The following is a 23475-nucleotide window of genomic DNA, read 5'->3' as shown; positions in this document are numbered from 1 at the left end:
CGCCTACTTAGATCAAAAGATGCAGACTATCTGACGGTACCTCGAATAGTGAAGGTTACAGCAGGGGGGAGAGCTTTCTCTTATAGAGCCCCACAGTTATGGAACAGTCTTCCTATTAGTGTTCGGGACTCAGACACAGTCTCAGTGTTTAAGTCTAAGCTTAAAACGTATTTGTTTACTCAAGCCTACCCTGACTAGATTCTGTTCTACTACTTCGCAGTCATAATTATCTTTTTTCTCCCTCTCTCCTTTCGCCGAGCCCAACACGAATTTATGGAGATACTAGAGATCCAGATCCTTTCTGCCTCTGGATGGAGCTCAAATCTTCTCTAATTCCAGACTGCTGGGACTACGGCTGCTCCTAACGCCATACAGACTTCATATAAATCCATAATGAACTTTTTCACACTAACTGTTTTCACCCAGATGAGGATGGGTTCCTTCTGAGTCGGGTTCCTCTCAAGGTTTCTTCCTCTTAAAACATCTTAGGGAGTTTTTCCTTGCCACCGTCGCCACTCAGTGGCTTGCTCAGTTGGGATAAATTAATATCTGTATACCGTGTTGATATTTCTGTAAAGCTGCTTTGAGACAATGTCTATTGTAAAAAGCGCTATACAAATAAAATAATAATAAAAAAAATTGTTGTGCACCCATGTAACATTTTTTTAAATAAACCTGTTTGCAATTGTTTATCCATGAGAGCAGAGTATTTTTGTGAATTTTTTTAACAAAAGGTTTTGTTCTTTGCTCATATTTACCAAGGGTGCCAATATTAGTAGAGGACACTGTACATGTTGTCACTCTCGGGTGGAAACCTCATGTGACAAACTGTTACTTTTCAGGGGAAAAAAAACCTGTATGTTGTGCAGTGAACTGTTACAGTTGGAAGTGTGGCTGTACATAAAAAAAAATGTTTAAATGACATTAATGTTAGATTAAAAAAGCCTTTACAGACTTGGTGTTTACTGATGAAAGAAAACACTGTATTTATTCAAAGCAACCCGTTCTTTATGTACCTTCAAGATCACTGTTTACGTTCAGCTCTGCTGTGTGGCACATCAATCCTTCAACATGTAGGTGGGGTGGAGTTATGAGGCTTTACCAAAAGTTTTAGAGATTGAGATTTAGTCACAAACACTTTTTAATACTTTTCATTGGTTAAATATTTGTGAAACCCACAGATAAATGTAAAGGGTGACCAATAGCATTGTTTTATAAAGAACTTAAAGAAGGAAAAATGACCCAGTCTGGAGATTCTAGGTTTCCATGTGACAGTGACATTATACAGATGGGTGAGAAATTAAAGGGAAAATTAACAGTACCTTAATAAACAGTGTTAAGCCACCATGTGTTCCCAGGACAGCTTCAATGTGCCTTGGCATTGATTCTAGAAGTCTCTGGAATTGTACTGCTGAAATGGTACACTATTGTTCCAAAAGATCATCATTTGCTGTCTTGATAATGATGACGACATCACATAGACATAACACATTGGTCTAAAATCTCCCATAGATGTTCAACTGGGTTGAGATCAGGTTAGGCCATGACATATCCTTCACATCATTAACCGTTCATTGACCCCTTGTGCCCTATGGATGGTGCATTTGTAACGATGGTCTGTTTGTAACAGGATAGAAATGCTTCATCATAGGAAAAAAGGTGATCATTCAAAACCACTTTATATTGATGTACAGTGACCATTTCCTTTAAAGGGATAAGTGGACCCAAACCATGCCAGAAAAATGCCCTCACCCCTAACTCCTTTCTTAAGGGTGGTCCTTTAATTTGCCACCTATCTGTACAACAATAATGAAAAACATGGCTTCATTTTTATTCAATAGATATTTATAAATTAATGTGTAAAACTAAATCCAGTGACTGTCCTAAACATCTGGGGACCTTATGCAAAACTTTATGAAGGTGCCCCTGTCACTGTGCCCATATAATAATTTTATTTATTTATTTATTTTTACAAATCGCACAAGATCTGGTCTGTTAGTCACCAGTTCATGTGTGTGTGCATAATGTGTGTGCATGTAAGTATGAGTTGACAGCAAGTTGATTGACAGCAGTGGTTCTTGAGGCACAGTTGTTCAAAATAAGGAGATCTACAATTTGATGTAAAGAATTTGTGTTTGTGGGAAACATCACATGATATAAAATCCACACACAAAACAAAATGTGATGGTGCCTCCCAGTGACCGTTTGGGTTCAAATTCAGCACAGACCTCTGGGGTCAAGAGTCTAACCGCTCCACTGAGTTTTGTTACGATTGGCCTCTCTAAACCTTGTCTAATCACTGATTATATTAATCTATCATGAATAGATTTATTTATTATAAATATAGAAATTTGCCCCGCTGCTTTGCTTACAGGTGCAGAGAGAACCATGTGTTTGAAATTCAGCTTGGACCTCGTACACAAATTGCTGAAGTCTGATACGCTACAGGTTTGTTACCACAGGAATAAGATGCTTTATAAAATAAATCTATATATGTATGAGTTTTTATTTTAATTCTTTTATAGATGAATCTTTAGTTGTTTTGTTTATAAACAAATTTTGCAATGATGTCTTTCCTTCCCATCGCTATTGACCAAACTCTTTTCCCACTTATCTTGGTTAAGCCTTAAAGTCATGTCATTTCCATGAATACAGGTTTGTCTTAGTTTTATTCTGCGCTTTAATATAACTGGTCGCTGCTTTGTTTTTTCTTTTGCAGTCCTGTTGCATTTACAGAGAGGCTCTTTTGTTGACTATTACAAAAATATTAGGCATCATTTTATATTTTCTATGCAGTGTATATATTTAATACAGCATAAATGACTCTACTAACTTTATGATCTATTGAATGCACTTGTTTATGGATTTGTTTCGTGTGTGTGTGTGTGTGTGTGTGTGTGTGTGTGTGTGTAGGAGGAGCTACAGACGAGGGGAGAGAGCTTCACCTCGAAGCTGCAGTATCAGCGGTCAGCCACAGAGAACGTGTTCATGACTTTTCAGCTGGACTGCCCCGAGCGGCTGAAGCTCACGGGACTGCCCGGCCGTCTCATCGTGTCTCTGTTCGAGCACAGCTCATTGGTGGAGCACGTGAAGAGTCCTGCTGGACAGACCTCCCCTGGTGAGAGTAAATCTGACCATGCAGACCCTAAGCACCAATACTCAAGCAATCACGCACCATTTTGATTGCAACTTGAATATTTATTAAGATGTACAATAGCCTCTTTTTTAATGGTTATACTCATGAAAGTGTGGACTCATGAAAGGTTAGGGTTGATGTACTGATGTTGCTGATCATTTAGAATCATGATGGGCCTAAATGTCAGCAAGCGAGGTACGGTTCTGGAAAGTCTGGAGAATGTACGGAATTTTTTTTCATGGTGTAGATCAAGATGTGAATTTTTTGCTGTCAAACTCGGAGCACTGAAGCTTTACATTTCCTTATTGTCTGTTCAAATGCAGCCTCCGTAAGTAATGTAAGAATCAAATAATTGCTCAAGCCAAAAAAAAAAAGTTTCCTATTTCATTGAGAACCATGCAGCCCTTGGTAGAGCTCGACTGCGTCCCTTGCAGGAGTGGCTGAGAACTGCCCGATGTCATTATGCAGCACGAGAGTGACCTCTAGAGGAGAAATAAAAACTCATTCTTGTTATTTGAAGTGTTTTTTAATTAATTTTGGACATCTCTATTTTTATTTGTTATTTGGAGTGTGAAGGGAAATTCTCTTATCATGTACTCTTATATTATGAACTGCTATCAAATACCTATGATGAATGTATTCGTTTAATTACCTTGTATTCATTTAATAACCTCTTTAAATAAGCTGATCAACTGCTATCCTTGGTTATATTATGTATTTCCATGTCAACATGACACAGGACATATTTTGTATTATGACTATGTGCTGTGTGTTTTGTTTAAATCTGTCTGACACCTGGACCAGTAGAAACGCACTGCTTCTTATCAATGTGTATAAATACTTTTGTTTTGCATGAAATAAACCAGAAGTCTCTGTGAACATTCATGTGTGTGTGTGTGTGTGTGTGTGTGTGTGTGTGTGTGTGTGTGTGTGTGTGTGTGTGTGTGTGTGTGTGTGTTTGTTCATTTGGACTCTCCAGGTCTGAACTCTGCGGTAAACCACACTTTCTAGCTCATAGCAGCACAGAACTAAAAGTTAATAGAAGTAATGGTAGAACAATCTGATAGGGCTGATGGAGATCTGAAGACATAAATATGAGATTCCTGAGACACTTGGAAATCTAACAGAGTGCTACATTAAATTAATGTTTATTAATAGTTAATATATTATATTTCATTTTAAAATGTGCAGTACATTTTCATGGTCCTTCAGTACTTTATTTTTGTAATAAAGTTCAGGAATATTTTACTTCGAGTGTTTTCATTCAGTATCAGTTTAAAACTTCTGCCCGACTTGGTTACTTGTATCAGTAAAATCCACTATCGGTCGACCCCTAGCCCTAGGGTGTATAACAAAAGTCTGCTTTAAACAGTTTTTAACAACAGCATTTACTCATCACATCTTTTCTGTGCCACTTTTGTTTGCCTGACCAGAAATGCACGCAGTGGCTAAAGAGATTGCACCCATTAACGGTGCTGACCTTCTCAATATCAGTAATATCGTTCTAGAGAAATGGCTTTGCACACCAGGGCAGACAAATGGCAAGGTAAGAGGTTTTCAAACACACGCAGGAAAACTGGCTGAAAACTGAGGAATAATTCTCAAAGCATCTTATCAAACAAAGCAACTAAATTTAAATTTAAAACCCCCATAAAGGCACAGATTATTGAGCGATTATTAGTACCAGTGTTTGTCACTACAGGACCTCCAGTACCAGGACTCTGTGACTGATCTTACTGAGGATCCTGATCTCATGAGGTGAACTAAGAACTCCTCCATTATACTTCACAGCTCTTTTTCCCATCAGAGAAAAGTGTTTTCTATGCACATTTCTTTTCTTCTGTTTTACAGAGTGGTGTATTTGCTGCAGATGCACTCCATGGATATGAGGCACGTCTGCTCAGTCCCATCCTGAGTGCAAAGACAAAGGTAAATTATATAGCTGTTTCTTCAGCATGTATATGATTTCTTCCCTTTTTATACAGTATTAGTATAATTTAAAGGGCCAGTGGGTAAAATCAAAGCTCTAAAGTTTACATGTACAGTAACACTGTAATTATTATTTATAACTCCTTCACCCTACCTTCCCTCCAAGCCCATATACATGTATACCTGCCTCCTACAATTTCTGATGGACAGCAGTTTATCGTCATGTTCATTTGCAACAAACCTTTCATTTACTGGATGAATGAACGTCAGCATTCATTCATACGCCTCGTCCCATATGAGGAAAGTATATCTGGAAAACTAAGCATTACTTATCAGACTTGACACATTATACTGGTGTGTAAAACCTAACACTAACTTTTTTTTAAAGAAAAACAAAGTACACAATGATTTATTACATTAATACTGAATAACGTTATCTGTATATAGTTACACTTCATATAATTTATGTTTGGGCTGCAGCGACTAGTCTGAATAATCAGTACACTTCCTGTAGAAGTCCCTGTAGAAGTTATTACAATAAAAACGATAATGTTTAGAATGAGCACATTAGTCTGTCTTTTTTTGTTGTTGTTGTTCTTTTCTCAGCTGTTGGGAAGATCCGGTCTCAGACTGACATTTGAACACCGCAGCTGTGCGCTGCTCTGCGTCATTCACCTTGTAGACACCTTGTTATTTTATAATCAATATTTGTCTCTACTGTATGTGTGTATGCTGCGCGTCTAGTAGCAGATTTGTGTTTGAAGTACGAGGTTCTACGCTATCAAGCGATAAGATTTTATTTTGAAAAACACTGGATACTGGTAATATGTGTACAGCAAACAGACTTTTATTTATATCTGCAGAAATATGACCTAAAACATCATCAGATTTTCACACAAGTCCTAAAAGTAGATAAAGAGAACCCAGTTAAACAAATGAGACAAAAAGATTGTACTTGGTCATTTATTTATAAAGGAAAATGATCCAATATTACAAATCTGATAGTGGCAAAAGTATGTGAACATCTAGGATTAGCAGTTAATCTTAAAGTGAAATTAGAGTCAGGTGTCTTCAATCAATGGGATGACGAAGAACAGGGATCTGTAAGAGTCTGATCTTCACAACATATTTGTGGAAGTGTATCATGGCATGAACAAAGGAGATTTCTGAGGACCTCAGAAAAAGGGTTGTTAATGTTGATCAGTCTGGAAAAGGTTACAAAACCATCTCTAAAGAGTCTGGACTCCACCAATACACAGACAGTTAGTTTGTGTACAAACGGAGGAAATTCATGACCATTGTTACCCTCCCCTGCAGTAGGGTCCAATAAAGATCTCCCCAAAATTGAAGATATGTAATAGACTGCTAGGTCACAAAGGAACCCAGGGTAATTTCTAAGCAGCTAAAGTCCCTCTCACATTGGCTAATATTCATGAGTCTACCATCAGGAGAACACTGAACATCAATGGTGTACATGGCAGGATTGCAAGGAGAAAGCCACTGGTCTCAAAAAGAACAGTGCTGACCTTCCGCAGCATGCTAAAAATCATGTGGACAAAACAGAAGGATGTTGGAAAAATGTTTTGTGGATGGATGAGACAAAAATAGAATTTTTGGTTTAAATAAGAAGCGTTATGATTGGAGAAAGGAAAACACTGAATTCCAGCACAAGAACCCCACCCCATCTGTGAAACATGCTGGTGGTAGTATCATGGTTTGGGCCTGTTTTGCTGCATCTGGACCAGGACGGCGATTTCTAAAGGGAAATATCAGGATATCTGTCTGTGAACTGAATCTCAAGAGAAAATGGGTCACCCTGAGCACACATGTCATTCCAAAGAATGATTAAAGAAGAATAAAGTTAATGTTCTGGAATGGCCAAGTCAAAGTCCTGACCTTAATACAGTAGAAATGTTGTGGAAGAACCTGAAGCAAGCAGTTCATGTGAGGAAACCCACCAACATCCCAGAGTTGAAGCTGTTCTGGACTGACAAACGGGATAAAAATCCACCAAGTCGATGTGCAGGACTGATCAACAGTTACCCCAAACGTTTATCTGCAGTTATTACTGCACAATGAGATCACACCGCTTACTGAAAGCACAGGTGCACATACTTTTACCCCTCACAGATATGTAATACTGGATCATTTTTCTCAATAAATAACTGAGCAAGTATAATATTAATATATATTATTATTGTTATATATTATTATAATATACCAGAGCTTGATGCAGAGCGAGAACTTTCGGCCCCTCATGAAGCATTTGGTGTTAAAGGATCGTTCTGATCAGGTGGAGGAGATGGTTAACTACCTGAACAATCAGATCAGGCAAGTTGTTCCTAAATATCACAGTTTTCACACTGACCTCACAGTTTTTAAGTTAGACTTTGTTCCAGACTGTTATAGCTCATTTAAAAGCAATTAATCACACTACTTTTTGAGAAACAGGATATTTTATGAGATTTTGATTGTGATTTTATTCACAAAAAAACTTGCTTTATAAATGTCTCAGATTTGGCATCATGCATCTCTGAAATTACAACAGTCAGTAGAATATCAATAACATTCTATTTCATGATAATAATAAAACATTAATTCACATCAGTTTCATTTCTATAAATCACTTCTAACAATAAACATTGCTAGAAAGCAGCTTTACAGAAATCCAGAGAGGGCAAGAGTGTGAGGGGGCGTGCGAAGGAGAGAGAGTGAGAGAACCCTTGGAGAGAGAGAGAGAGAGAGAGATAGAGAGAGTGAGAGAGAGAGATAGAGTGAGAGAGAGAGAGAGATAGAGTGAGAGAGAGAGAGAGAGAACCCTAGGTGAGGGAGAGAAAACCTTTGGAGAGAGAGAGAGAGAGAGAGAGAGAGAGAGAGATAGAATCCTAGGTGAGACGGAGAGAGAGAGAGAGAGAGAGAGAGAGAGAGAGAGAGAGAGAGAGAGAGAGAGAGAGAGAGAGAGAACCCTAGATGAGGGAGAGAAAAACTTTGGAGAGAGAGAGAGAGAGAGAGAGAGATAGAATCCTAGATGAGACAGAGAGAGAAAGAGAGAGAATCCTAGGTGAGACGGAGAGTGAGAGAGAACCCTAGGTTATAGAGAGAAAACCCTTGGAGAGAGGGAGAGAGAGAGAATCTTAGGTGAGACAGAGGGAGAGAGCGAGAAAACCCTTGGATGGACTGGACTTTAAAATATCCTTTAATACCAAAGATTACATTTTTTCCCCCTCATAGACGAATCAGTTAAGCATCATCTTTCAGCACATCATATTATCACTAAAAAAAACCTCAAATAAATATGTAACTATTTCCGTTATAATCAACATCACAAATACATTGATTTACACACCATTTCTGTTTAAATGTTTCAAGGTCATTAACATTAACTTGAAGTAAGTATTCAGTTCTTAGTGGTGATCTTATTAAACCCCTGAGGGCTGAGTCAACTTCACTAGGCTTATTGTCACACAGTTTCTCTTTACATGTCAGCCAAAAACACCATCCTACACCATCCTACACCAAAAACACCATCGTACACCAAAAACACCGTCCTACACTAAAAACACCATCCTACACCATCCTACACCAAAAACACCATCGTACACCAAAAACACCGTCCTACACTAAAAACACCATCCTACACCATCCTACACCAAAAACACCATCGTACACCAAAAACACCGTCCTACACCAAAAACACCGTCCTACACCAAAAACACCATCCTACACCATCCTACACCAAAAACACCATCGTACACCAAAAACACCGTCCTACACAATCCTACACCAAAAACACCATCCTACACCATCCTACACCAAAAACACCGTCCTACACTAAAAACACCATCCTACACCATCCTACACCAAAAACACCATCGTACACCAAAAACACCATCCTACACTATCCTACACCAAAAACACCATCCTACACCATCCTACACGAAAACACCGTCCTACACCAAAAACACCATCCTACACCATCCTACACTAAAAACACCATCCTACACCAAAAACACCATCGTACACCAAAAGCACCATCCTACACCATCCTACACCAAAAACACCATCGTACACCAAAAACACCATCCTACACCATCCTACACCAAAAACACCGTCCTACACCAAAAACACCATCCTACACTAAAAACACCATCGTACACCATCCTACATCAAAAACACCATCCTACACCAAAAACACCATCGTACACCAAAAACACCATCCTACACCATCCTACACCAAAAACACCATCGTACACCATCCTACATCAAAAACACCATCCTACACCAAAAACACCATCCTACACCATCCTACACTAAAAACACCATCGTACACCATCCTACATCAAAAACACCATCCTACACCAAAAATACCATCCTACACCATCCTACACCAAAAACACCATCCTACACTATCGTACACCAAATACACGGTATCAAGACTTTATATTTTACACACTGACTGTGTAACAGTTTCATGACTTTCAGCAGATCAACTGTCTTACATTTTCTCTCTCTCATTCTCTCTCTCTCTCTGTCTGTCTGTAAGTGTGTGTAGGAGATGTGTGTATATAGAGATCCAGACAGAACACTTGCCCCAGTTGTTGAGGATGGTGTCGGCCGTTACGCTGCAGCTCGGACTGCAACACTGTCTGTGCCTCTGCTCCAAAGTCCAACCTCCACTCATCCCCCCCCTCGTCCTCCTGTCCAGTGGCCCCGCCCAAGAGCAGGACACACTCCAGGTCAGTGCACCACACACACACATCACACACTCACACACATCACACATACACAGTCTGAGTGAAGTCATCACGCACTAACGAGACGCTGGAAATTTTCAGTCACACCGTAAGAGTCACACTCTCTCTCTCTCTCTACACACCCCCCAGGCCGGTCATGTCTGGATGTCCCGGTCAGCGAGGACGTGTTTGAGGACAGGGAAAGTCCCTCCGCAGTTCGTTCTCCAGAGAGCAGCTTTACAGATTTTGTTCAGTACGAGGAGGCGGAGTCTGATGACCATGCCCCTCTCCAGTCCGATCCTAAACTCCAGCCTGGTTCTCTGGTGCTCCTGTGATGCAGCACTGCCTCGGGCACTTCCAGCACTTTCTGGTGCAGACTGGTGGAGCTTTACATCACCCACCGGGGACGGGGCTAACCAGGGGGAGGCGGAGTTAACAGAGAGGCTATGTGTATTTGAACAGAAGGAGTGTGTGTCTGTGTTCACGGCTGCCAAAATGATTTTATTTAACCAGCGCATATTAAACAGAACATACTCACACATTTGCATTTTTTTTACTTTTTTATGAAATATTACTGATTTATTTATTATTTGCTGTTTATTATTACTAATTACGGTGTATGATTACTTATAAATTAATATCAACATCAACAATAATAATAGTTAATATTAATATGATTATAAATGACGTGTGTGTGGTGATGATGTCAGACAGCGGCGGTGTGACTCCGCCTCCTCGGTGGCTCGAGTCTCTGATGAACATCTGTTTCTCTAAGCTGGACTTCAGCATCCGCGCCGTCACTGTCTCCCTCCTCATGGACCTGGTGGGTCTGACGCAGTTCGTCGCCATGGTGACAGCAGAACGGGTGGGCGTGGCCGAGTCCGCCCAGCTGATGAGCCCGAGCCCGGGTCGTGTTGCCGTGGTGATCAGGCCGCCGCTCACACAGGGGATGTTAAAGCACATTGCTGACAAAACCGACTTCTTCAAGGTGAAACGTTAATCTCTCTTCATTTCTTTCATCCCTCTCTCACTCTTTTCTCCTTCCTCTCTTTCCTTTTTTCTTTATCTGTCTCTCTTCCTCTTCTTTTCCACGGTTTCTCCTGCTTTTTAGTAATTGTGTCCTACCTTTTTATTCCCCTACCATGATTACTTTCTCTTTCATATTTATCATTTTTATTGTTCCTTTTTTGCTCTTTCTTTCTCTCCATTATTTTTTACATTTCTTTTCTTCTCACTTGTTTGTTTCAAACTTTTTCTGTCAGTCCCTCATGTAGTGTGTTTGTCTTTCACTTTTTGTTTTCCCTCTTGATTTCTGCTTTTCATTCTTTCTATTTAATTTTCATTCATATCTCTCTCATCCTCTCTCTCTGTATCATTCTCTCTCATCATCTCTCTCTATCTCTCACTCACAGACACACATATTCTCTCTCTATCATTCTCTCTCTCTCATCCTCTCTCTCACACACACACATTCTGTCTCTCCTTTTCCTTTACTCTTTGTCATTATTTTATGTCCTTTTTTCCTAATCCATGTTTTTTTTTCTTGTTTGATTGTAGTGTAATTGAACCTGGTGTTTATAGTATTATCCGAGAGTCTCTTGCTGTGGATCTGCTGGTATTAATGCTGCACTCTGTTGTACTCGAGCTCTGAAAGTACAGAACCAGTTTTCCGGCGTTCCGATCTAAAGGCGTTCCGGCTCAGAAATACTGGTGGATACTCTGAGCAAGGTCATATTTGAGTTTGATAAACATATTAATAAGACCTACATGAATTATTCCTGTGATGTACAGAGAAATGATGTATAATCGTTGTCCCCTGTCTTCATCTTTGCTCGTAAAAATGATCCGTTACAGTGATTTGATCACATTACTGAATTTGGGCTATAATCAGCGGAATTACGTCACAAACTTAAACTTATGACATAAAAGCTACAAGTCATCAAAGTCGAGTTTCATCACACAGAAAATAACGTGAAGGAATTCTGTTTAGCGTTGACCACATGAGTGCCGCCATGTCATTGTGATCTCAGGTATGTGTACGTGTGTGTGTGAGAGCTCTCAGGACTGTTCTATCACACGTCTCCATGAGGGACGTTGTGGTTTTACGAGTTTCAGTACAACAGCTTGCAGCATAAGAGGGGAAACAAAAGGCAAATTCAGTAGTTTGACTGCTTCAGAGTGGTTAATTTGATTCTTGAGAACAAAAGGATGCTGATGAAGGAGGTTTATTTGTACGTCTCAGACGTTGGCAGGAGGTGTGAGGTAGCCTCTGGTGCTCTGTGAGCTCTGAGGGACTCTGTAGGGATCGTCTCGGGGAGCAGCGTACTCTGCCATGTTGGGTAAACCAGACAGCACACAGCAGCTCAGACCACGGCGAGAAATCCCCATGTTTTCGATTGCATGCCATTCAGAAGTCTGCTTATCATAACACTCCGCTTCATCCATGGAGGTAGAGCCGTTATCTCCTCCAGCAACGAACAGGAGATCGTCCAGCACCTCAATGCCAAAGTTGCTGCGCTTATTGTTCATGGCTGGACCTTGTGTCCACATGTTGGTCTGAGGATTATACACCTCTACATTGCTTATTTGATTAACACCATCATTTCCCCCGACAGCGTAAACCCATTCTCCGTACGCAACCACGCCCAGTCCACGCCTTCTGATCATCATGGGGGTGATGAGGGTCCACGCTCCCGTCTGAGGACTGTAATACTCCCCCGTGAACAAACACCCGTTCCCGTCAAACCCTCCACATATGTACACTTTGCCGTTCAGTACTGTAGCGCTAGAGTCACTCCTTGGTTCGTGCATCGGCGCGATCATGCACCACCGATCATTCTCAGGTTCATATCGCTCTACTGTATTTAGATGATAGAAGCCTTCAAATCCTCCCATCGCATAGATACGACTGTCCAGCACACACACGCTCACGTCACACCGGCAAGAGTGCATGGGGTTCACCTGAGCCCAGGTTCTGGTGATGGGGTCAAACCTTCTCACACTGTTGAGGAAACCCTCACTGTTGAATCCTCCGATGCAGTACACGAAGCCATTCAGATACACCGTCCCGTGATAGGCTCGTGGACTCTCGTCGTTGCATGTGACGTTGACCCAGCGCGCTGCTCGCGTATCATACGCTTCTATGTTTCTTGTACAAACATTTGTACAGTTGTATTGAGTTGTATTGAGATTCTTGTGGCCATAGCCACCGATGGCCAGCAGAACGGCGCCGGGCAGGCGGAGTCTCTGGAGATCAGAGCTGAAGGAAGGCTCGGGTTGAGGTCATCGATGCCCATCAGAACTCTGGTGACGATCGGCTTACATGTCATGTCGTCCATCACTAAAACGTTGTTGCTCACATTGTTCATAAGGTAATCGTGTGTCAATAGCCCCAGACGCACCCTGGGCAGTAACACTCCTATGTGCGCTTTCCGTTTCCATGGCGCATGTTTGATCCACTGTAAGATGGCTTCAAACACCACGCTCTCCTGTTTCACATTCAGTTCGTCCTTCTCAATTATCTCGCTCAGCTGCTCGACCGTCAGGTCCAGGAACTCCTCAGAGAGCCGCACCATCTCCTCAAAGTTGTGCAAGATAAACCGGAAGGCCTGCTGCTTCAACTTCTCGCAGAAGTAGGAGTGAGCTAAACGACAGATGTTAATGCAGTTCTCGGGACACAGCTGAGCCTTCAGGAACATGCAGCAGTCGTTCAGCAGGCTGTTCACCAACAGACAATCAGCAGCGATCAGCAGCTTAAACACGTTTTTCTCCGTGATGTTAACACGTCTTATATACACGTACTCCGTGATCAGCTCCATTATCTCGGCGGAAACGTTAGGGATGCTGTACCTGAGCTTATCAGGAGGGTACCCGCCGTTGGTGAAGAGAGTCATGAAGTATGGGCTGCAGCCGCACAGGATGATCTTGTGCACGTGGAATTCGGCGCCGTCCACCACGATGACTGCGTCACAGAGCTGCTTCTCTAACCGCAGCTCATTGATGAATTTGCAGGACATCCCATCTACCTTCCTCTCCATTCCCTTCTCTTCTTCCTGTTTACTCATTTTCTGTGCAGGTCAGAGCTACTGAATGTACAGCTTTCATCTGAATGTGGATTGTGTTGATGCAGATCAGCCTTTCAACTCGGAATGTTCTGATTCCACATTTCAGAATAATAACAGCTCATGATTCCAAGCTTCCAATTCTAATTTTGTGACCACGGATACATACAGGATGCAGTGAACCTGACAGACACCTGCAGTACAGGATCAGTCTCTGTGAAATGCTTTAAAAACAGCTTTAAATCCTGCGCATGTCCAAAATGCACAGGTCTGGTGTAAAGAACCGTTTATTTTCCTGTTAAAAAAAAACACACCTCCCAGGGTGAATTTCCCAAGTAGAATTAATCCTATATTAAAATGATTAAATATTGATGATGAAATAGTTAATAATGGCTGTATTTTTTATTTATTTGTTTGTTTAATAGCTTTATAGATAGATAGATAGATAGATAGATAGAGAGAGAGAGAGAGAGAAAGAGAGAGAGAGAGAGAGAGAGAGAGAGAGATGTATGTTTATACAGATAAACATTACCTTTCCAGCTTTTTGGTGAGAAAAGTTATTAAACTTGTCCACTTTAAGTAACCTTTTAAAACATTTAGCTGTTTTACACCAGAAATAAATTCTGAACTGATGACCGCTGCTATAAGTTTTGACACCATGACATTTTAAATGAAATGCTAATTATGTTCTTTACTTAGTGTGGCCTACGTAGGTTTTATTACAGATATTATTTTATTACAAAAAGTGTCATATGATATTTTATATCATTACACTACACACTCTAAATAACACTTTTTTTTCCTGCTAGAGAATTAAGGATGAAGATTTCTAACGTTATATTTGTAACAAGAATAAATATTTGATCCAAAGAGAGGTGTAGAAAGGAACTATTTCTCACTGTTCTGTAAGAATCATGACCACATGTCTTGAAATTATTTATTGCTACGGATTAAATTTAGATTATTTCCAGGGTAGAGCAGTTTCCCAGGAGGTTAAACTAGTGTTTTATAGAAATTTGGGTTCTTCTTTACCAGTTCAATAGTTTAATCTTTTTAACTGACTATACTTTGATTCATGACTATGTTTTTTGTATATGCCCTAATAAACATGCTGATCTCATGCGATTGTGTCCTGTCTCTTCACCTCTAAATGACACATTTTACACACACACACACACACACACACACACACACACACACACACACACACACACACACACACACACACACACACACACACACGAGAGAGAACAGCTTGTTCATATAAGAAAACGAAAATAAGCACAGACCCTCTGCAGACTTCCGCTAAACCGACTCCCCACCTGCTACAGTAATGAACAGTATTACATACTTGACATACCTGGAATACCTGAGCTAATGGGACGATACTGTACAACCTATTCATCCCAATCACTAGTTGTGACTCATTGTGAATTTTCATGACCTTCTGTTGATTTCAAATTTTAAATGAAAAAACATCAGAAAAAATGGTCAGACTTTTTGACCCCACTGTATATGTTTATGCAGAACATTTGGACAAGTGCACATTTTTAATCTTGATGCCCCTGAACTTAAGTTCACAGCAACTCTTTCAACATTGTCAAATACAACATTCATTCTAAATTGCGCAGTTTTGCTAATAAATTAAAACAATTTATGAATCAAAATAGGGTTGAAAGCTTAAAAAGAATTAAAGCCCCACACCTGAGAATAATAAATAATCTGCTTCATACAAACTCTAATTATTTTTTATTGTTTTGAGAACATAATTTCAGAGCAGATCAAATTAAAACTAAGGCATCTAAGGGAGGTCAAGAAATGTGGAATGTGGAAGCACATGTGACACTACTTTAATCCGCCCAACAAAAAAGCATCATTCTAGTGTTAACCAGCAAATTATACCTGCAATAACATGAAAATAGAACCCTTTATGTACAGTAATTATATATACACTATTTTTTTTATGGCTGTAGGACAACTGCTGCAGTGTCATCGCTCCATTATTAGAAAGATATTACCTCTCGCCAGTGTATGGCCTGGAATTTCACTATTGGCTTCATCGGAAACCTAGTGCAGGTCCTAGGCTATATATTTTGCCTCCCTGCTTGGAAGTCCACAAACTTGTACCTGTTTAACCTGTCTGTGTCTCTTCTCATCTACCTGTGTACTTTACCTGAGCTGTCCTATAACTACGCTTACAACCAGAAGAAATTCAGTACTTCACTATGCATGGTCAATCGCTACATCCTCCATGTGAACTTGTACTCTAGCATCCTTTTCATGATGCCTGTAAGTGTGGACCGGTTCTTGTTGCATGTCACCCACAGCGAGAACACATCCTGTTGACACTCAAGGCCTCATTGTGCATCACCATACTGAACTGGATCTTGGTAAATGCTCAAATTGCTCCCCTCATAGACTTCATTATTCAGGACTTGGAGGACAATGGCTGGACAGTGTGTTGTGATTTTGCAAGCGTCAGAGTGGCCAGAGTTATTCTGATTTACAGCATAGTGCTCAAAATAACTGGATATGTGATGCCCCTGGTGGGTTTGTTTCTATCATCACAAAGCATGGTTTCTGTTCTCATGAAAAGAGAGGAAATGCATGTGACATCCTTCCAAAGGCCAGTAAGAATCGTGGGACTGTGGCAATCATGTTTCTGGTGCTCTACACACCCATCCATATAATGAGGATTGTGCGCATTGCCTCTCGGCTTCCTGAATTAAATTTGTCACCGTGCATCGTAGACTACATCGATTCGGTTTTCGCAGTGACACGGCTAATTGCATAGGCTCAGTGTCATCTTCCCAGTATTTTACTTCCTCATGACAGACAGCTTTAAGGAAGCACTGCAAGACAAGTGGAGGCAGCTTAAAAGGATGCTAATGGTTGCACTACAAGCAAGTATGACCTATTAAGCAAAGACAGCATTGATAACAATTGCCTTGCTTTGAAATCTGACTGTTGTGAATATTTATTCACAGTTGGCTGGCAAATTAAATCAAAAGCCGATATAAAGTGTCTTAGTAGAACATTGCCAAAAACATTTTCAGTACACCTTGGTGTTTTAAGTATTAAAATGTAAATCATATGCTATAATCTTCACAGTAATCAAATCGCAATGCAACTGCCAGTGTTAGACACTGCTTGCTACCATCATCAAAACAAATGAAGTAAATCTCTTCTATAAGAATAATGCTTCAGTACAGTTCTAGAGACTTGTAAAATCTACACCAAGGTGTACTGAAAATGTTTTTGGCAACCGGGTACTCCCATTTCCTTCCCCAGTTCAAAGACACGCATGGTAGGCTGATTGGCGTGTCTAAAGTGTCTGTAGTGTATAAATGGGTATGTGAATGTGCCCTGCGATGGACTGGCACCCTGTCCAGGGTGTACTCTGGCTTGTGCCCGATGCTCCCTGGGATAGGCTCCAGGTTCCCCCGCGCCCTGAAAAGGAGTAAGCAGGGGAAGATGGATGGAATTCCTATTTTAAAATTAAAATAGACATGTACTGTAGAGTTATTTGCAGACATCTTCCTGTAGGTGGAGCTATTGTCTCAGCAGTAAAGTATTATTATTCCACTAGAACATATGTAGTTACTACTAAACTGCATTAGGAATCCCAAATCTTGTGTTCAATTCCCCTTACTCGCCCTACTAGGCCAAAACCAGTGTGCACTTGCAGCATGAGGAGACAAGTGTGTAGTAGGGTGTTGTTTTTTTAAACTACTATATTTTCTATAGTTGCTATCTAAAATGACCTTTAATACAGAGGAGGTGGACTATGGGGAGGTGCAATACCAGTACCCTGATACTAACATAACATAGAGGTTCTCTTTTTTTTTGGTGTACAGACAATGCTAATGTTTCCTCTTCGTTACTTGACAAAGTTATTATTTTAGCTGTCGAACACAGTATACTGGAGTTGGAATGAAAGAATGAATATGGATATTATTTTATTTCCACTCCAATATACTGTGGTAAAAAAATATATTTTTAAAAACTATAACTTTGCCAATTTCCAAATATTTATGAACCTGACTGTATCTGCTGGGTCTGCAAAAATAATGTAATTAATAAAATAAAAATAAAATAAAAAACAGCTTGGATGGTCATTGTGCATGTTTTTTTCTAGTCCAGCCAACTTTTCTGATTTTTATGGAATTAATGAATGAATTTTTATTATTAATATTTTCATGTTTTTTTCATACATCTTGCAATGTGCTTTTGGACACATTATTGATGGAACCTGGAGCCACTGGGTGTTTCAGGTCTTTAATCCTAAGACTCCCTGGACCTGGCCTATGTCCAAATTGCTGATAACCCTCCAGAGCCTTCTTGAAGCTCTCTCAGCAGCCTCTGTGGTGTTCCTGATAGTTCTTTTCATTTGTTGTAATGTGATGTTAAGATGCTTTAAGGTGTGGTAGAGAGACAGGCTGGAAAAGCCTCTCCACAACAGGATCCTCATAATAATAATAATAATAATAATAATAACAACAATAATAACAATAACAACAACTATCATATGCATGGAGTTTGCATGCTCTCCCCATGCTTCGGGGGTTTCCTTCAGGTGATCTGGTTTCCTCCCCAATTCAAAGACATGTGTTGTAGGATGATTGGCATTTCCAAATGATCCGTAGTGTGTGAGTGTGTGTGAGTGTGTGTGCAATTGTGCCCTGCAACAGGTTGGCACCCTATCCAGGGCTGTCCCCTGTCTTGTGCCCCAAGTCCCCTGGGATAGGCTCCACGCTCCACCATGACCCCGTGTAGGATACGCGGTACAGAAAATGGATGGCTGGATGGATGGATGTCCCAAATCAATGTCACTGCTACAGCAAAATCATAGAACTTTGGGGTAATTAAACTTATGGCAGAAAATTCTACTGAGCTTCGTGCCACTGCAACATTATTTTTTTTTTTAAACTTATGGCTCAATACTAAACCTACCAAAAGTTTCTCACTCCCATTTTCTGTCTGCCAGATCATTTAATAAATAAGCTAAAAATCTACAACAGAAACAGAAAGCAAAGTTAAAACCAATAATTTATTTTCAAAGGTTATGTAAACATCTCAAAATATACTGTACCTCTGTTAAACATTTCACAATAATCAGTAGGAATAAGTGGAATTAAATCTTGTACAAACTGTACATGAACATGGTCAGAAAGATTCCAACAGGAATTTGAAATGTGAACCTTCGATTATAACTGGAGTACGTGAGTGAGGGGTGCGCTGCTGTTACCTGTAGTCCAGCAGTGTAGTGAGTGTGGTTTGTTTGGAATGGTTTGAGTTTTGGATAGATCAAGCTAAATAAAACACTTAATAATAAAATACACTAAATAATACACATGGGTAATAATGTCTGTTTTTATATTATTTAAGGTTTGATGCAAAACATAATCCAAAATGATGTACAATTAAAGGTTAGTATAATTATCCTACACTGAACAAGTTAAGTGATATATGTGCACACATACTAATAATGGGTCCAAATATTGCTAAATTTGGCTGAATTATAAAAGCCATTAGTCGTACTGAATGAAGAGTCGTTTGGGAGTTTATTGCTGAGCCAAATGAACTGACTCACTGAAAAGAGCTGGAATAACCATAAATAATTTGTGTATCTTTGATTCCTGTATGTGTCTATAAATCTTTACGTGCCCTGATGTTCCCATGCCAACTGGTCACTTGCGTCACGATTGCAATGAACTCAAAGCAAAAAATAAATAAATAAACAATAATAATAATAATGTAACTGCTGTTTTCTAAGTTGAGAAGTGTAAGCGTGAGTTCTTTTGGCGTGAGGTATTTGTGTTGCACAATGATGAATAATTTGCTGTATATTTCTCTTTAAACATTGCCTATGTCCAGTGATGAATAATTAGTAAGATTTGATGGTAATATTAGTCTACACTTATTTTCAAACTTTTTGTAACACATTTTCTGTCTATTCCAGATGTGTGGAGTCCTTCACATTAGAATAAGATGAATAGTTAATGTTGAATTAGGATTTGCATGGATTACATGTGTGTGGATCGGACAGTGTTGCATGTTACGTGGTGGTTTCTTTTGCTGTTGATGTGACCTGTTGTTGTGCTGATGTGGGTCTCACTGCAGTGACATGTTTGTTAGTTTAGTTCAGTTACAGTCTCTTTGCAGCAGTGTAGTTTGAGTGACTTGTTTCTTTACTGAACCGTAGACTGTTGAATAGAATAAAGTAATGTCTGAATATACAAATATATATTATATACGGTGTGCTATGGATATGTAATACAATGTATACGAAACACAAGTCTCAATATTTAAATAAGACAGTGCAATGGTCACAAACACGAGGAATGGAGCGTATACTGGACAATCTGTGAGTGAATTGAAAGTCTTTATACTGTGGCTGTGACTGTGCTGTGCATTTAATGCAGGTGTGTGATCTGGGATTTGCAGTGCATGGCAGAAATGTTTGTGGCCCGCAGTGCAGGATGGGAAATGTAGTTCGTGACATGAGTAGACTTAACACCAACTTAATAGGATCAAATACAGTTTAAATGAAATGGATACATTTATAATGGAACGTTTTTACGCCTTTCACAATGGCGCTCAGTGAAGGAAACAAATTTTGTATTAAATTGAAACCAAGCTCATAGTTGATAAATTTTGTTAGACTAGTTAAATACACATACGCATTACTCCTGATTAGAGATATGTACAGAAAGTGAAGGAAGTTTAAATGTCATGTATGAAGGGTCTGAGTGATATTTTGAGTGTGGTACAGTTGTAAGTTAATAAGGGACAAAGGGGTGCGTGCACGTCTACCCTTTAAACTAAACACTATTGTTGTACACAGTAAAAAGAAATTCAGTAGGATGTTTTGAATAAAAATGAGTGGGATAAAAGAGACTAGAGAACTGTAAATACATGTCTAGATCTCAACCTCATTTACTCTATTTTTTTAGTTCTGTATTATTGGGATTATCACTCGTTAGCACAGATGGGATATTAACAGGTTAGATTAATGTACATCACAAATAGTCCTAGACTAAAGGATTTAGTTTTTTCATTCACCAGAAGGATATTAAGAAAGGAATTCAGGAAGGGAGAAGAATGAATCTTTGCCATTTGGGGTTGAATTTTTTTAAGACAACAGACTAGAACTCTGACAGATTAACTAAACATGAGAGTAGAAGACCCCTTTATGAGAGGGAGTATAACAACGAATGATATTTGATTAGAGAAGTACATTACACGGAGATGAGAGAACTGAAGGGATGGGAGATTAAATCAAGTATTACAAGAAAAGCAAGGAATTAGCCATCACCTGTGGAAAGAGCCATTTTATTTCTCTCTTTATTTATTTAACCTTTATTTAACCCGAATAGCCTCTCTGAGATTACTTCAGTAATTTTTAAATGATTTAATAGACCAACATTATTTAATCTATGCAGCAATATTTCATGATCCACTGTGTCAAGCCTTTGATAAAACAATAAACAGGGAAGTGCAGTAATCACCTTTATCTAGAGATTACACAATATTGTAAAATAGTAAACTAATATATTTATCTTTCATATCAATTCTGTATTTTATTCTTCATATACACATTACAAAAAATTAGTACAAATCTAATCAGCCCCTTTGATCTATGCCAAATATCTTAGTTCTGAAAATCTTTTCAGCTTGCTTTAGGTAGAGTTTCAATTTTAAGTCTCTGTCGGACCTGGACAGAGTGCACCTTCCCCTGAACTCTTGTCCCTGACAGCAGAGCCACTTATTGGCAACTAAATCAAAGATTAAAAGAAATATTTACAAAAGGTTTATGAAGTTGCTTGGATATCAGTGAGCACTGATTTTGTTTCCAATTTTCAGTAAAATTAAGTACATTAATAAAAATAACCAAATACGCCAAGCATTTTCTGCAGAGGTGCTTACTGGAAACTTACCCCACATACTGCCTACAAAAACTGGGCATGCAGCATGCAAAGTTCTGGTATCCGCTTCTCCACTCTTTAGTAGGTTGAACCAAATCACTGCCGAACCCTGTAGAATAAGTGAAGTGAGTGCCATGTGCCTCATGATCATATTCAAATGTAGAAATGATTACTAGGTTCACTAACACTTTTTGGTGGAAGTGCAACACCAATATCAGGAAACACAGCTTCAAAATCATCTGCCTCATCTGAGACAGAACAGTCAATTTTTGAATGATATTGATATAATGAGGAACAGTATGGGTGTAACGTAGAATACTCTGAATGTCATGCATTACACGGTGGTGTAGTGACATTGGAGGCAGAGCAGAGAGACAGAGTGGTGAGGCCATGAGCTGTAATGGTATCTTCTGCAGAGCAGAGGTGTAGGGGATGTCCTCAGTGGAACCACGCAGTGGAGTAATGACCTCAGCTGAGTAAGGAAGCAGAGCAACCAAAGTGGAGCAGGGAGGGTGGGAGATGATTTTACCTAGGTTGTGAGCCCTCTCCTCAAAGAATTTCCTGAGGGGACACCTGGCAAGCCATTTGAGTGGCTCTGACCCAACTTCCCTTCCCCAGTAGCTCCCACATCAGGCAATTTTTCTCCACTCTACAAAGGTATGACAAAGAGTGGCCTCAAAGTCTCGCTTTAAGCATCCGGCCTGGCAAGTGCAGGCAATCCCAGTTAATCAGCCTGGAATATTCTGGGTAACTGAGTTCCCCCACACGGCAACTCTTGCTGTGCACTGCTGCTGTCTTCTGCTGACTGTGTGGGGTGTAGCACAGCCTCTTACACCTCACTTGTGCCTTAATACGTCTTAAAATGCTACAAGCAACATAGAATTAAAACAAATGCTTCATTTCTCCATATGTGCCATGATATGGCAATGACAATTCCATGGATGCAGCATTCCCTTTTAGCGAAACACAACACGAGTTTTAATGCATTAAAAAGCTCTTTGTTGGAAAGAAACAGAATGGTAATGGGTAGCTGATTGGCCTACAGTGAGTGACACATCATGTGTAAGTGAGTTCTTAAAAGAGCCGGACACTGCCAGTACCAGCAGTGTGATCCTGACTCCAGGACAGGAGTCAAAATGGTAAAGGCACAGGTGTACAATAGCATTCCAAATAGTGTCCCCAGTGATACCCCTTGCTCACAGAAACCACACACAGGCCAGTGTCTATACTATTTCCCAAAGCGCCAGCTCAGCCTAAAACATCTCTTTAAGTGCCTGATGAATGTGAAGGTGTCATGGTTGGACTAAAGTCGGAACAAACTGAACCAGTGGACAGAGAGCATCACAGCGCATGCACTCATTTAAAAAAAAAAACAGACATGGAAAAGCATTTAAGTACATTGGTAGTTGGGCTATAATGCAGAAGAGTGACACGGCACTACACACAGCCAGCTGCTATTACTGGGACAACACCACTGATGGACTCTGCATGGTCAGATGGGAGAACTATGCAATAATAATAATAATAATAAATTTTATTTGTTGCCACCTTTCATAACACTCAAGGATACCTTACAAGAAAGACAACATACAGATATAGGTGCAAGCAGTGATTATCGGGATCCAAGCACAAACTGCTTGTGTACAGTTATACGATTGACCATGTCTCTTTTCAAATATAATACAAGT

General features: G+C 39.8%; 2 pseudogenes; one reads left to right on the top strand and one right to left on the bottom strand.

The window, feature by feature from the left end:
* Positions 1–9430: 9430 nt before the first annotated feature.
* Positions 9431–14137, bottom strand: LOC108261930 (kelch-like protein 10; annotated as a pseudogene).
* Positions 14138–15677: 1540 nt separating this feature from the next.
* Positions 15678–17199, top strand: LOC128632494 (succinate receptor 1-like; annotated as a pseudogene).
* Positions 17200–23475: the final 6276 nt, after the last annotated feature.

The sequence above is a fragment of the Ictalurus punctatus genome, unplaced genomic scaffold (genome assembly GCF_001660625.3).
Source record: "Ictalurus punctatus breed USDA103 unplaced genomic scaffold, Coco_2.0 tig00064088, whole genome shotgun sequence".
Classification (NCBI taxonomy): Eukaryota; Metazoa; Chordata; class Actinopteri; order Siluriformes; family Ictaluridae; genus Ictalurus; species Ictalurus punctatus.
The sequence above is the reverse complement of the archived record's forward strand: the minus strand, read 5'-3'. Positions and strand labels throughout refer to the sequence as shown.